At 41.3% G+C, this 16,753-nt stretch overlaps 1 protein-coding gene across 5 annotated transcripts in view; it reads left to right on the top strand.

Moving 5' to 3' along the window:
• Positions 1 to 16,753, top strand: part of NRXN3 (neurexin 3) — a 1,787,606-nt gene that overhangs the window by 1,137,883 nt on the left and 632,970 nt on the right. The gene's annotated exons all lie outside the window — the stretch shown is intronic.

Raw genomic sequence — 16,753 nt, 5'->3', positions numbered from 1 at the left:
CGACTCTTTGCAACTCCGTGGACGGTAGCCTACCAGGCTCCTCTGTCCGTGGGATTTTCCAGGCAAGAGTACTGGAGTGGGTTTGCCATTTCCTTCTCCAGGGGATCTTCCCAACCCAGGGATCAAATCTGGGTCTCCAGCATTGCAAGCAGACGCTTTATGGTCTGAGCCACCAGGGAAGCCATTAGATATATAAATATCTACATAGTATGCTTGTGTATATATATGTGATGCATGTGATTCATACATATGATTGTGAGATATGAAATATTATTCATAATTCATTGGTGTTTGTTGCTGTTACTTTAAGTTTTCTTTAATACACAAACTCTCAATATCTAAGCTTAGGAGAAAAAATTTAAATATATGAAAATGCTGTTTTTTCCATAAACATTCATAAGAGCATTAAACTGTATATTAATTATTCCCCTTGGTGCAGAAATTATACTTACCTCATTGCCTGGAGGTTGCTTGTTATTAAAGTGTGTTAGATTTGTATAGCATAAAACGACATGAACTGAAATCCTCCCCACTCATTTATTTCTGATAAAAGTATTCACTGCTTGCAAACATGTACATATATTAAAAAAAAAATTGTTCTTCCCTAATTATACTGTGCCGTGTCACAATTATACTGGGTCGTGTTGGAGTTGTTATTTTATTTTTTTTTACTTGTAATGTTCTGTTAAACTTGGGAGGAGGCTTGAAAAATTAATTAAAAATGAACTTGTATCTCAGTATTTCCTTGCAGCCCAGGAATGCAGAAGAGGGAAGAAGAATAGCAATGAGTTGATTGGAGAAGAGGTGGCCACTGATTTTGCAAAAAGATTGAGGCTTGTTCACATTCTGTTTAGAATACTGTAAGGGCTTAAGAGCTGGGCTGTAGTGAGATTACAAGTTATAAATTGATGGTTGAAGGTAACAGGGATGGTGAGAGCATGATATTAGAAAGTGGAAAGTATGTGGATTTAAATGCCACACAATCTGGAAAAATGCAAATGAATATGACCAAAGGGGAATGGGGAAAATCTGAGAGCCCATAAGTGGTAGGAGAGTGATGGCTGCAGGGGTGGGCGACTCCCTTCCACCTCTCCTGACCTGGAGATGAAAAGCTACACTGGGCCTTCCCTTCATTCATTCATGCCACAGAGAACAACACTGTCTATGTTGTAAACAAGGTCAGATTCCTGGCTATGCAGCCTCCACAGTTGCATAGAGCTCTGAGCTTTTTTTAATGCTCTGCTGTCACCATCTGGAAAGTTTCAATAATTTTTAAATAGTTTTCATTTTTGCACATGTTCATTTTACTGAGTGTTGTGAATTATATAAGCAGTTCTGGATGTGGACCTACTGAGAGTATAAATACTTTGATGAGTTATATACCAAATATATTAATCACTAATTTATTTATACATCTAATAGTTCATTTATTCATTCATATTTGCATATTAACATATTCTCCCATCCAGGAAATGAGGCATTGGTGGAGTAAAAGATCATGTATGAGCCTGTGGGCCAGCAAAGAAGGTAAACTTGAAAAAAACAGATTAAATCTAATAAGTATCTGTAATTGAAAGTCTCTTATGTTTCAGGGCCAAGAACTATGATAATATAAGTACTTATTTTATATATATATATATCTGTGTGTGTGTGTGTGTGTGTGTGTATGTGTGTATGCAAATATACGTTGCTGTTTGTTGTTTAGTTGCTAAGTCATGCCCAACTCTTTTGTGAACCCAGGGACTGTAGCCCACCAGATTCCTCTGTCCAAGGAATTTCCTAAGCAAGAATACTGGAGGGGTTGCCATTTTCTTCTCCAGGGGATCTTCCTGACCCAGGGATCGAACCTGTGTCTTCTGCATTGGCAAGTGGATTCTTTACCACTGAGCCACGTGTATATATAATTAAATAAATGATAGATGCTAGTAAATATTAATGTATCTTATTCTCTTCCTTACAAAAATATAGCAATCTAAGTAATCAGTAGGTCTGGAAAGAGGCCAGGAATCTGCATTTTTAAACAAGTGCCCCGAGAGCTTCCGGTACAGATGGTTTCCAGACAGTCTTTCCAAACACTGAGTGAAAAGATCACTGTTGTTGCATTTCAAATACTTAACTTGTAATTGGGAGAATTTGGTGACTTTTTTTTTTGGTAGCCCTCAGCAGCAGTCTCAGAGAAAAAATGTTTAAACTAGAATTTCTCTATATTATTTGGGCCCCTGCTCAAAGTCACTATAAAGTATTTGCTTCTCCAAGCAATATGCTGTACACAATCCAGTCCCTATTGGATGCCAAGCCACTCCTTTTGTTTTGTTTTTTTTTTTAATTATTTTTTAAAAATTAATTTATTTTAATTGGAGGCTAATTACTTTATAATATTGTAGTGGTTTTTGCCATACATTGACATGAATCAGCCATAGGTGTACATATGTTCCCCATTTGGAAACCCCCCTCCCACCTCCCTCCCCACCCCATCCCTCAGGGTCATCCCAGTGCACCAGCCTTGAGCACCCTGTATCATGCATTGAACCTGGACTGGCGATCCGCTTAACATATGATAATATACATGTTTCAACGCTACCCTCTCAAATCATCCCATCCTTGCCTTCTCCCACAGAGTCCGAAAGACTGTTCTTTACATCTGTATCTCTTGCTGTCTCGCATATAGGGTCATCATTATCATCTTTCTAAATTCCATATATATGTGTTAGTATACTATATTGGTGTTTTTCTTTCTGGCTTACTTCACTCTGTATGATAGGCTCCAGTGTCATCCACCTCATTAGAACTCATTCAGATGCATTCTTTTTAATGGCTGAGTAATATTCCTTTGTGTATATGAACCACAGCTTTCTTATCCATTCATCTGCTGATGGACATCTAGGTTGCTTCCATGTCCTGGCTATTGTAAACAGTGCTGAGATGAACATTGGGGTACAGGTATCTCTTTCAATTCTGGTTTCCTTGGTGTGTATGCCCAGCAGTGGGATTGCTGGGTCATATGGCAGTTCTATTTCCAGTTTTCAAGCCACTCCTTTTGTAAGATACCACACAAATGCAGCTAACCAGATTAGGGAAAAGTACATTTTGGAAACAGCTTTTGGAAATGTGGTCCATCACCTACCCTGTTTCTCTGTTTCAGAGATCTTGAATGAAAAGAGAGAATTATAACAGTATATCATTCAGGAGAATACTCATGGTCATTTAAACTTTTATTCTATTTTCCAAAGGAAAAAAACAGAAATTATTTTACTGCGCTATTGGAAATTTCTCTTCTCTTCATCCTCCTTTCTTCCATGGTTCTTTTAACGTATTCCCAGCATTTCAGGGCCTTCCTTAACTTCTTCTGTTTATTCCATCAATGATTTATTGAGCACCCACTGTATCACTATCAGACTTCTCTGATAATTCAGTTGGGAAAGAATCCGGCTGCAATGCAGGAGATCCCAGTTGGATTCCTGTGTCAAGCAGATCCGCTGGAGAAGAGATAGGCTACCCATTCTGGTATTCTTCAGTTCAGTTCAGTTGCTCAGTCGACTCTGCAACCCCATGGATTGCAGCACACCAGGCATTCCTGTCCATAACCAACTCCTGGAGTTTGCTCAAACTCAGGTCCATTGAGTTGGTGATGCCATCCAACCATCTCACCCTCTGTCGTCCCCTTCTCCTGCCTTCAATCTTTCCCAGCATCAGGGTCTTTTCAAATGAGTCAGTTTTTCATATCAGGTGGTCAAAGTAGTGGAGTTTCAGCATCAGTCCTTCCAATGAATATTCAGGACTGATTTCCTTTAGGATTGACTGGTTGGATCTCCTTGCAGTCCAAGGGACTCTGAAGAGTCTTCTCCAACACCACAGTTCAAAAGCATCCATTCTTTGGTGCTCAGCTTTCTTTATGGCCCAACTTTCACATCCGTACATGACTACTGGAAAAACTAGATTTGACTAGACAGCCCAGTATTCTTGGGCTTCCCTTTTGGCTCAGCTGGTAAAGAACCCGCCTGCAATGTGGGAGAGCTGGGTTCGATCCCTGGGTTGGAAAGATTTCCCTGGAGAAGAGAAAGGCTATGGCCTGGAGAATTCCATGGGCTGTATAGTCCGTGGGGTGGCAAAGAGTCGGACATGACTGACTGACTTTCACTTTTTCATATCACTTGTGCAAGACACTATTGGGGATATACATACATACATGCATATATATATATTCATATTATATACATATAACATGTGTATAAATCACTCAGTAAATGTTTTAATGTATTAACTGAGGGCCGCGTTGTGCCAATCGTACATTCTGACCCATGGCCAAGAGTGTGGATCCTATCCTCAAGGAGTGTGCTTCCCAGTACCTTTATCTAAGCAATTATAATAAAAAATTAAAAACAATCAGTGAGATGTCAGTCATGGAATTTTTCAGAGGCAAGGAATCTTTAATCAGAGAAGGCTTCTTGGATGAAATTCTTTTTGATATGGCCCTTGAAGGTTAAGAAATATTTATGTAGGTGAAGAGACCCAAGAAAGGTCTTTAAAAACGTAGTAGGCATTCAGAGGTGAGAAGGTATGGGGTAAGCACTGGGAATATAAAGCTGTCAATTTGATTTTAAGTACCCAGGATGTAAAAAGGAATACTAAATAATACAACAAGAAGAGGTAACAAAAGCTAAAATTGGGACAGTAAGAATAGGAATTAAAACTACCTCCGGATTTTCTTTTTTTTTTTTTTATTTTTTTCGGATTTTCTTTTTCAATTTTGTCTCTGTAAGAATGGTATCCATCTAGGTTGACAATCACGTTTCTTCTTTTCCGTATGCAAATTTCTTCTCTATAGAAAAATTTACCCTCTTCTCAGTTGTCATGCTCTAGGTCCCAAAGAAGTTTCTCTCGGTGGTATTTTGAAAACCAGCATCTGTTGAGAATCGCTCACTGGGACATCCTGGTACATTCTGGGGTTTGTTTTCCATAGGCTCCCTAACTGCCTTGGCCTATTATTCCCCTCCTAGACATTCAGTGGTCGCTGAAAGGCTTTTTGCTAAACTCAGTATTGTTTTATTTTCTTTAACATCCTTGATCAAGGCTGCAGGCAGCCTCTATGGTCTCTGGACCTGGGCAAGAAAAAAATAAACTCAAAGTACATCCGTGAGAGATCATGGCCTTTTCCTCTGACAAGTTTTTTGGCGCCTTTGGCTGCCCTTTTGTGTGCTTGTCATTGCTCTTCCTTACATCAATCTCATAAGACATCCTTTTCCTCATGCTTGACATATTGATATTATCCTACCACAGATAAAACACAGAGCAATGTCGTATGGGCAGGTGATGGAATTATTTGCAATGCACAGAAGTCTCTGCTGATGTTTAATACTGGTGCAATATTGAACACATTACTTTCCCTGACAGGCATTTTCATTACACCCCTGCCATGCAGGTGGAGAATCTGAAAGTGAAATCTTGTTTCTCCCCACTGGATCCATGCAATAAAATTGAAAAGTGTGTGTGTGTGTGTGTGTCTTTCTGTCTATATATTTATCTTTACAAAATACAGTCTATTGTTTAAACCACATTTAAATTTACTTGAGAAATGACACAAATCCCAGCGAACTTAGAGTAAAAAAAATCACTTTTTATCAGGCTAGTATTGATATGCTTGGTGGTGTCACATGGGCATATTTGGAGAAGCTTTCTCAGATGGGACAGACATTAGGAAGAGCCTGGTAAAAATCACAGAAGACAAACATCAGGCCATGTTTTCCCTCCAGAGTGAGTTAATGTGGATCATGGTCTTATCAGAAAGAGAAGCATGTGCAAGGTGGATGATAAAAAGGTTGTAGTCAAGAAAACAACAAAAAGTAGCATTTCTTGGTGATTTCTTGTGACCACAACTTTCATGCTTTACATTCACGTTTCAAAACTAAATCCTTGCAACAACCCTAAGAATTAGGTAGCCGACTATAATCTATTACCAATGAGAAAAACCCAGTCCGTAAGAGTCATATAACTGGTCCAAAGTAACACAACCATTGATTCAAGCCCAGGTCTCTCTGACCACAAAGTTTAGGCTTTTAACTGATTGAAATTCTATGTCCTCAAGAAGTAAAGCCCAGATCCTAGAGGACTGGCTAAAGAAATATGCCATGCCAATCAGCAGGAACACTGGCAGTTCTAATTCCAGTTGCAATTCTAATGTAATTTTCTCTTAGTTCTCTGTTTTTCCTCTTCTGGTCTTCTAATGAGGCAGAATATCTGAGGGCATTGCCTCCTTTGGTTTCATCAGGCAAGTCTAGCAGAGACTTATGCAACCAAAGTATCCAAATCCTTTTGCAGCCTTGGTCTGGAAGGAAGACTCTTCTAAGATGTAATTTGTGGTTAATTTACTATGTTCTTTCTCAGCTGGGACCATAATAGTGGAAACTATCTTATAATGGCTTTTACAATGGATATCCTCATATCCACACTTGAGAATTGTACCATTAATGTATAGGAATTTGAGAGTTCTTTGCTCCCATAATTTATTAAGGAAAAAAAAGAAGAATTTTAGTTGACATTGTAGTTCAATTGCCAAGTCATCTCCGACTTGCTGTGACCCCATGAACTGAAGCACAACTTCCCTGTCCTTTACTAGCTTCCTGAGTTTGCTCAAACTCATGTCCATTAGGTGGTGATGCCATCCAACCGTCTCATTTTCTGTCATCCCCTTCTCCTCCTGTTTTCTATCTTTCTCAGCATCAGGATCTTTTCCAGTGAGTCAGCTCTTTGCATCAGGTGGCCAAAGTATTGGAGCTTCAGCTTCAGCATCAGTCCTTCCAATGAATATTCAGGACTGATCTCCTTTGGGATGGACTGGTTTGTTCTCCTTGCTATCCAAGGGGACTGTTAGAATCTTCTCCAGCACCACAGTTTGAAAGCATCAGTTCTTTCATGCTCAGCCAATTTGTTTAGCTGCCCTTTCAACTTAGAAGTTGAGACATTAGTCTTTTCTATGTTTCAGGTGACAAAATGAGACAGTGCATTTATACATTAATTTAGCAAACACTTTTGATAACCTCCCATATACTAGAAATTGTATAGATCTGGGAGATAAATACAATGGAATACAATATAAAAGTTCAGATTCTTTACCCTGAAGCATTTTAGAATCTAGTGGGGGAAGCAAAAACAATGACACAGTCTGTAATATATCACGCCAAGTGTGGTGATAGAGGTGTAAGCGGAACATGAGTAAAGCAAGTGACTAACTGGTTCAGCTGGATTTGAGAGGTGGGGGTTCCTGGAGGATGTGATCCTGGGGCAGAGTATGAACTAAGAGCATGATCTACACAAAATGTATCTTTGATTTGAGGGTATACTGTGTGTTGAACTGAATGCTAAGTGCTTTCTGTGCATTGTCAAAATCAATCCTTTCTTGGAAACACCACAATGGAATGTGTACTATCATCACTTTTTATAATCTTTGCAGATAGCAAGGCAGAGGCTTGAACACATGTTCTCTGGCTTCAGAACTCAGCTCTTCACAAAGATGCCATGCTACCATTAACTTTGGCACGTCACCTTGGAATATCTTCAAGGAAAGCTAGTTCTTCTTAGAATCAATAATCATTCTTGCCCTCAGGCAATAAGTTTGGTTTTACTTTTATGAGTTTCCTTTCTGAAATGGAAGTTAATGGTTTAGGTAGAAAACCTGCAGATAATCAGCTTTGCTATTAGCAGGTCAGCCCCAAGGTCTAGGCATCCTGCATATGTGTATGCAGTGTTCTGTATTAGACACTGCACACTTCTCCAGTGTGGCTTTATATTGGGCAGATAACACATGACCACAGCCAGAACCCTCTCCACCCCATGGCCCTTGGCATCTCAAAGGAGCCCAGCAGCAAAATTACTTTGCCTGCCAGTGTGGTGCTTTTCTTAAGACAAGCGTTTTCTTTTATATCCTGGAGACAAAATAACATTTTCTCTCATTAACCTACCAGAGCCTTATGGAAATTCTGGGAAGTCAAGTTCAGTCTCATAATGCATGCATGCTATTTATCTTGAATGCTGAAAATTTGGCATATTGGGGGGGGTGACAAGGTTAGGTAGATTTATTAGCATCCTATCTGGAAATTTCCCATGAGCTGTAGAGGTTTGTCAAAAAATTCAGTGTAATTGATGGGAGCAAGTTGGAGTAATTCTTAGCAGAGCCACACTGGCTCTGTTCACACCTTTCCTTTACAGACAACAAAATGTACTAAGTAGAGAGCTCATTAAGAAGACCTTCCTGTAAACACACTCTTTGCACTGGGTTTCTTTCCTTTTCCTTTATTTCATATAATTATTTCAGTTACTTGAGAACATGTATGCACATATTGGAAGCATTACTGAGTAGGCAATGATTTTTACTCATTTGTATGTATCTTTTGACTCTCCAAGGGAAATCTTATACTCCAGGGGATAAGGATTAACGGGAAGCTGGTATCTATCTTGTGTTTCACTCTGCTTTCACTAAAGGATTAGGGGTTTCAACCATTGGGTCTAAAAGCCATCAAGGCAGAGATATAATAGTGGGATGAGGTTTCCTTTGAATTAGGACACTTGAGTCCCCATCTCTGATCTCCAGCTTGCCAGCTTTTTGGGCCCTGGGCCAGTTATTTAAACTTGCTGAGCTTTGTTTTCCTAGTTTGAAAAGTGAGGTTAATGACACCCATCTCACAGGGTTCCTCATAAATATTAAATGAAATGAGAAATGTCACTGTTACTTGACCTGAGTATCTTTCAGTTTCTAGTTCAAGCACCATCTCCCCAGCAAAGCCTTTCCTGATGTGCCCAAGAAAGAACAGCCACCATTTATTGAGAAGTTATGGGGTTGCCATACACTGTGCAACACGATTTGCATGCTCTGTATCACTGAGTCCTTGGGATTGAGAGATAGGGAGAGAGACTGTGGAAAAAAGGGAGAGAAAAAGAAACCTGGAGCACAAGGTTTGGGGGTGAGCTTGGCCAAGCTGTCTGTCTTTTCTAAACTTCACTTTCCTTATCAATAGGGCAATAAATAATAAAACCCATCTCTTACTTCTAATTGATGCTTTTGAACTGTGGTGTTGGAAAAGACTCTTGAGAGTGCCTTGGACTGCAAGGAGATCCAATCAGTCCGTCCTAAAGGAAATCAGTCCTGAATATTCATTGGAAGGACTGAAGCTGAAACTCCACTACTTTGGCCACCTGATGCGAAGAACTGACTCATTGGAAAAGACCCTGATGCTGGGAAAGATTAAAGGTGGGAGGAGAAGGGGACGACAGAGGATGAGATGGTTGGATGGCATCACCGACTCAATGGACAAGAGTTTGAGTAAACTCCGGGGGTTGGTGATGGACAGGGAGGCCTGGTGTGCTGCAGTCCATGGGGTCACAAAGAGTCAGACATGACTGAGCAACTGAACTGAACTGAACTCAACTTATGTATTTGACTAAATGGGATGATTTCTATTACATACTCCCCACAATGCATATGATAGAAATCATTGAAAGATGATTGAAAGATGCTCAGAAATCACTGGGCACATGACAGACTCTTAATAATAGAATCTAATATTAATTGTTCCTGATGACAAGTTCTGTTTTTGTTATAAGCATTCCTAGCACATTTTGTGTCCCAGATTCCATCCTCCAATTATCATTGTTCATTTCAATTTCTACCTCCTCTGCTAGTCTTTGAGAAAATCAGAGTCCTTGGTTTTTCATCTCTGGATAGAGTCCATCATATAAAAGCACATGTATTTTTAACAGAAAAAAAAAAAAAGTAAGGAGAGAATGAAGGAAAAAAGAATATAGTAATGTGCTTGATAAAGTGTCAGAAGCTCCACAGGGTGGTAAACTAGCAAACATTACAAGAGTAGCAAGTCAACTTAAGTTACAGCCAGAATTTTCATCAAGTTGCAGCTCCTATTGCAAACTCACAGCTCTGCCTCTGAAAGCATTTCACCAAAGACAAACAAACGAACATGTTCACACATTATAGTGTGTGAATTTTAATCTATTTCCCTCATCCCCTTTTCCAGCAGGAGGAACTGATACTCTAAGGGAGGCTTTCCACAAAGTAGCATCTTCCCCTGGCTGGGAAGACCTACTATGGAAGGTTCTGCAGATGAAAGGGTTTGATCAGTTTTAAGAAAGTGGGCTTGTTGCAATAGCCAACATTGCAGAGTGAGTTGAATTTCTTCCATTCCTATTTAGGCTAAAACAGTTTGGCCTAGCCAAGGATGATTTTGGCCTGGGAAGCTCAGATTTCTAATCCAGCCTGATTGGCCTATTCTCAGTTCCAGAATTTCCCACATGTTTTCTTTCACTTAGGGAATTTTTTTTTCAAGGAGCCAAATGAAATACCCTCATGAGAGTGTTTTATACCAGTGGTTGTGACATCAACTCTGAGACTCTTACACTCTATGCCTGGGACACCCACCTGTCAAACAGCCTTGTCTTCGGCTTTGTGCTCAGTTGCTCAGTCATGTCTGACTCTTGCAACCCTATGGACTGTAGCCCACCAGGCTTCTTTGTCCATGGGATTCTCCAGGCCAGAATACTGGAGTGGGTTGCCATTTCCTCCTCCAGGGGATCTTCCAATCCAGGGATCGAACTTGCATCTTCTGCACTGGCAGGCGGATTCTTTACCACTGAGCCACCAGGAAACCCCACGTGTTACATGCTGCTATTTAATTATAGTCTCTCTTTTCCAACTCTTCCACACTTTCTGCTTTAAACCTTTCCCATCCTCTGCTACTTAAATATCTTTACTCCCAATGGAAGACAAATTGTAAAAGACTTACAGCTTCTGGACCATAAGAAAAATTCTGCTTCTAAGTCCTGCGGTCTTATTTCACACTTCCCAGCATTCTGTTCAGTTCAGTTCAATCACTCAGTTGTGTCCAACTCTTTGTGACCCCATGAAATGCAGCACGCCAGGCCTCCCTGTCCATCACGAACTCCCAGAGTTTACTCAAACTCATGTCCATAGAGTCGGTGATGCCACCCAGCCATCTCATCCACTTTTGTCCCCTTCTCTTCTTGCCCCCAATCACTCCCATCATCAGGATCTATTCCAATGAGTCAACTCTTCGCATGAGGTGGCCAAAGTATTGGAGTTTCAGCTTTAGCATCAGTCCTTCCAGTGAACACCCAGGACTGATCTCCTTTAGGATGGACTGGTTGGACCTCCTTGCAGTCCAAGGGACTCTCAAGAGTCTTCTCCAACACCATGGTTCAAAAGCATCAATTCTTCGGCACTTCCAGCATTAAATTTCCCTAAATCAAGAAGAGGTTAAGAAAAAAAATGCAAAATCTCTATTGCCCTACTAACAGGCCGTAATAGAACAATCTGTGTCCCCATTTCTCAAGTCCACTTTCTTAAAATTAATCAAATCCTTTCATCTACAAAACCTTCCACAGAAGCGTTTTTTTTTCCCTGCAAAGAAATCAGCAAGTCCCCCCAACACACACTCGCATATCCGATTCAACAGAAAACGATCACCCTATTTTTTCAATTTCAAAAATAAATATTTTTCCCTTCTAACTTTCCCAGTCTTATTTTAAAATAGAAATAGCCAAGAGCTAGAGAGTTGCCTTATTCTTTACCCCTGAACCCATTTTCAACTCCTTTTTCATCTATGCATATTTTTCTCTGAAGTTTTGCTTATGTAAATAAGCTTCTTTTCTATTTTAACATGCACTTATATTGCTCTCCAGGCTTATGTCCTCAACTCTGAAAAAACTTGGGGATTTTTCTACCTGTTATTCTGTATTACAGTGCCTTAAGTTGTGTGTGTGTGTGTGTTTATTGGCCTTTATGAAAAACGTTCTAAGTTCACGTTTCACCACCTGTCACCAACCCTGCCCCCTTAGAGCCTGTGATATTCTTCATGTTTATGACATAGCCCAGCCCCAGAGAAAACTTTCTGAAGTCCACGTATGATCAATATCTGCCCTCACGTAAAACCCTTCTTGTGACTCTTCAGTGACTGCAGGTTGAAATACAGACACTTTATCACTCACAAGGTTCATCATGGTCTGCTATCTCTCTCCCATTCCAGCAGCATCCTTTCCAGGCCCTCATGCAGAGTCCAGCCATCCTGCGTAACTCAGAGGTCTTTGAGGACCATAATAGAGTTGGAACTTTTCATATGTGTACAGTAAGTAACCACCAGAAGATTTTGTCCAGAGAGCTGAAATTATGTGAGCTGTGCCTTAGGAAGATTTCTCTGGGGAAACTGTATAGCAGGCCCTGTTCAAAAAAAAAAAAAAAAAATGTTGGCAGCTAATAGCTGCATTGGTATGCTGTTATATTTGTTCAGACAAAGAGGTATTGAGAGACTGAACCAGGATCTGCGAATGAGGCTACCAAGGAATGACTTTAAAGTTTTGAGCCAGAGTAGATGGAAAAATAATGTCATTAATTAAGGTATGGACCTCATAGTGTGTTTGGGGTAATGTGAGGGACATGGGAAGTAATGAAAATGGTGAGTTTCAGTCATCTGTAGAAAGAGTTGGTTATAGCTCAGGTTTTGGATGGAATTAGAAAGTATAGATGGGTTTCCCAGGTAGCACTAGTGGTAAAGAACCCACCAGCCAATGCAGGAGATGTAAGAGATGCCAGTTCGATCCCTGGGTAGGGAAGATCCCCTGGAGAAGGTCATGGCGACCCACTCCAGTATTCTTGCCTGGAGAATCCCGTGGACAGAGGAGCCTGGCGGGTCACAAAGAATCGGACACAACTGAAGTAACTTAGCACAAACACACAAGCACAGAGATCCTCTGCTGAGAGGCAGTAGCTGAATTCATGGGTTGGTTCACATGAGATCATTAAGGGACAGAATATGGAACAATATTACTAAGGATAGAGTCTTGGTGGGGGCACATTTTTAAGCTGTAGGTGATAGAAGACGAACCGAAGAAAAGTTCAAGGAGAAATTGTCAGGTTCATTGAACCATTGCCCTCATTTTTTCCCTGTCTGAGAATACCCTTATGTAGAATTTATAATAGTAACCAATCCCTTCCAACAAAATAAGAGCTTGTATTTCGCCTGAAATTACATGTCCTATTGTATTAACCAAAGGTCTTGCTCACTAGGGAAGGTAAATCAGATGCCTCCAACTCCACCTCTCTGAACGGGATGCATCTGGATGTCAAGGTGATTGGCATAACACTAATGCATAAAAGCCAGAAATTGAGTTTATCATCCACAATCTTAATAGAGCATCTTCCTCAGGAGGAAACCCTTCTCACTTATCAGGCTTAGAAGTGAAATCTATTTACTTTTCATTTGTTTTTCACCCTATCTATTTCTGTCATTGTCCTTTTTTAATTACTGGAGATATTTATATAGAAAACAAGAATCCTTTTTTTTTTTTTTTTGAATTTCTGTAAGATCTTGTGGTTGATGTCTTGTTTCCTCCCATCACACCAGTTATTTAAGCCACAGTAGAATCTCCTTTTCACATGTATGGTTTCCCTTAAGGTCAGTGTGAAGGAGATTAGATGTTAAGAAAGCGGCTGTCATTCAGTTGCTGTGTCCTGTCTGACTCCTTGCCACCCCATGGACTGCAGCACACCTAGCTTCCCTGTCCTTCACTGTCTACGAGAGTGGCAGATGAATAGAAACAGGATATGTGTATGTGTGTGAAGGGGGACACGGGGTCAGGGGATGGAGATTGGTGGGTGGCCACGAATATCACCTTTGGAATTGTTTCAGATCTAAGAGAAAGTTGAAAGAGTTTCAGAGGGAATTTGAAAAGTCAGATAGTTCAAAAGTAATTCTGAAAGAAGTGAGTGAGACCTCCAGACCAGTGACAAACACAGAAGAGGATTAGGAGCTGGTGAAGTCAGAAGTAAGATTGTACTACTGGCTCATAGGAAAATGAGCCTCCCACTTGGAATACATTCGGAGAACTTTTTATTGAGAAAATGTTCAGAATGCACCACAAGAGTTGCCCAGCCCCATCCACTGATTTACATGGAACCCATGGGGTTTAGTCACGTAACCATTCGTCTGAAGAGTGGAAGGCCCCCAAGGAACTCAGACCAAAAGGAGAAAAGTCGGGGTCCTAAGGGACACTCACCCATCAGCTAGACTAAATAGCATGACTAGGGTGTTGAGAAAAGGAAGTAGCTCCAGGTCAAGTTTGAACTGATGCTAAATATACATCCTTAGATCTTCTTTCCCTGCATCGTCTGTGGGTTTTGGGAAAGAGGGAGTTTGCAAAGGAGAGAGTGTCACTCGGGGCTTCTCTGTTGTTCCATGCGAGAGGCCGCCAAAAGTGCTACATCCTGACAAGAGGAAGATGTAAGACTGAGTTAAGACTCAGTGCTTCCACTGCTGGGAACGCAGGTTCGATCCCTGGCGGGGGATTTAAGATCCCACGTGTTGTGTGGTGTGGCCAAAAAAAAAAAAAGAGGACGCTATTCTACCACTGGCTGCAGACAGACAAGGGCCCTAGAAGGCAGTCATCTCACGTGGTTGGCAGCTCCACTGGAACCAGAGTAAAGGCTATCAAGGACACATTCAAGGACACACATGGCCTTTAGCACATGAGGCTGAAAATCTGATAGATGTAAACTCTTCTCCCACCTAGAAATTTCTACAGAAAATAAGTGGCATGGGCATAGGAACCAGGGGCAAGACTAGACTTCCTGCTAATCAAGAAAATGTGTGTTCAAAATATATTGGAACAAGTTAGGGGGTTCCTCTAAGTGGGTTCATTGCTAACTTCATGGCAAGCCCATGCGCTTGCTCTTACTTGGTCAGCATAAGGTCATGTAAAAAAAAAAAATTGTCGCACAAATGAATCCATTCCACATTTCTATTCTGTGGTTTAAAATTCAGTGGGCCCCAGCCTTTTTGGCACCAGGGACCAGTTTCATGGAAGATGATTTTTCTATGGACCAGGGCAGGGAGAAAGTTTCAGGATGATTCAAGGACATTACGAATATTATGCACTTTATTTGTATTATTATTACATCAGCTCCACCTTAGGTCATCAGACAGTAGATCCTGGAGGTTGAGGACCCCTGATCTAAATTATTTTATTCTTGGCCTCCCCTCTGCCTATTGGCAAGAAGGGGAAAGACTGAGAGTCATGTCTGTCTCCCATAGCACCCTGGGTACAACCTGATGGTCTTTCCAAAAGTGTCCATGTCCTCGTTGGAGAAGAGGCCAGCATATCAGCCCATGCAAGAAGGCACGCCGGGCACCAGCCCCTCCAGTCTGTTGTCAGTCCTAGCTGATGCTGAGGACTGTGTGTCAGAAACTCACTTTCAGCAATCTGTTATCTGTTAACAACAGCCAAAAGAGCAATTGGTCTCAAGCAATGAAGAAAATCAGCCCATTTGTAAAGACTGTTACTTAATGAGGCTCCTTGGTGACTCTTCAAAGATGATTTTAGACGTTGAATAGGGATATTTCACCTCCTCACTGTGCCTTGCAGGCTCCAGGGGAAGAGAAGGGAGACGTTAAGTGTGTTTCTTTGTTTCCTTTACAGGAGCTTTAATCAATTTTGTTGGAGTGGTGCTGGACAGGTGACAAGCACGCAGGCAGGAAAGGGAGGAGGCTGCCTAGGATCAAGGAACTGTTGCCTTCCAGGGAGGGTTCATTACCATGCTGACCTCAGACCACTTTAGCTGCAATCGGCTGAAAGGAAAAGAAAGAAATGACGTGAAGAAGCAAAATAAAAAATCATCTTGCCCTGCAGGCTTCAGAGGGAAACCCCAGTGAAAAACTTGCTAGTGCTTTGGGAGGGACTTTTCTTCTTTGTTGTCTAACAGATGTCTCCTTGATTCCTCTTCATTCACTTTTTCGGAGAAGGCAATGGCACCCCACTCCAGTACTCTTGCCTGGAAAATCCCATGAATGGAGGAGCCTGGTGGGCTGCAGTCCATAGGGTCGCTAGGAGTTGGACACGACTGAGCAACTTCACTTTCACTTTTCACTTTCATGCATTGGAGAAGGAAATGGCAACCCACTCCAGTGTTCTTGCCTGGAGAATCCCAGGGACGGGGGAGCCTGGTGGGCTGCTGTCTCTGGGGTCGCACAGAGTCGGACACGACTGAAGCGACTTAGCAGCAGCAGCAGCAGCAGCATTCACTTTTTCACATCATTCATGTTTTACCTGCTTTTATTTGGCAGTTTTTACCTCTGCTTTCAAAAGCCTCACAAGGGCAATATCGATTTAAGATCATCTAATTGCAAAGGAATGGCATTCTCCTTTGACGACAGACCATTTAAAGATACAACTCAATTATTTCTCCTTTCAAGAAGCCTTCCAGGATTCCCTAACACTATGGTGAAATGGAACTCTTCCTCAGTCCTCCTAAACTCATTGCATAGAAATGATCCCAAAGTCAGGAAGTGACCCAGACCATCTGGTTCAATTCTGTTCCTTGCCTCCATAATGCTGGAAATATTTTTTTTTTTTTTCTAGCATTCAAGATGTACTCTGGACCTTCTCCACAAGCCTGATCATCCTGGCAGCAGGGAATCCCAGCTAATGATAGCTGATACATTCAGATCACTGACCATGCCAGGTGTGTTACAGGTAGTGATTAAAAGAGAGATTAGAGGAGGGTTCCCTGGAGGAGGGCATGGCAACCCACTCCAGTATTATTGCCTGGAGAATCCCCATGGATAAAGGATACTGGTGGGCTGCACTTCATGGGGTCGCAAAGAGTCGAACACGACTCAGCAACTAAGCACAGCACAGCACACAGTAAAAATGAAGAATGTGATGTCCAGAGCAGAGGCCT

This window comes from Bos grunniens, chromosome 10 (genome assembly GCF_055505025.1).
Source record: "Bos grunniens cultivar Pamir isolate PY7600 chromosome 10, Bosgru_T2T1.0, whole genome shotgun sequence".
Taxonomy (NCBI): domain Eukaryota; kingdom Metazoa; phylum Chordata; class Mammalia; order Artiodactyla; family Bovidae; genus Bos; species Bos grunniens.
This window is presented reverse-complemented; position numbering and strand designations above follow the sequence as displayed.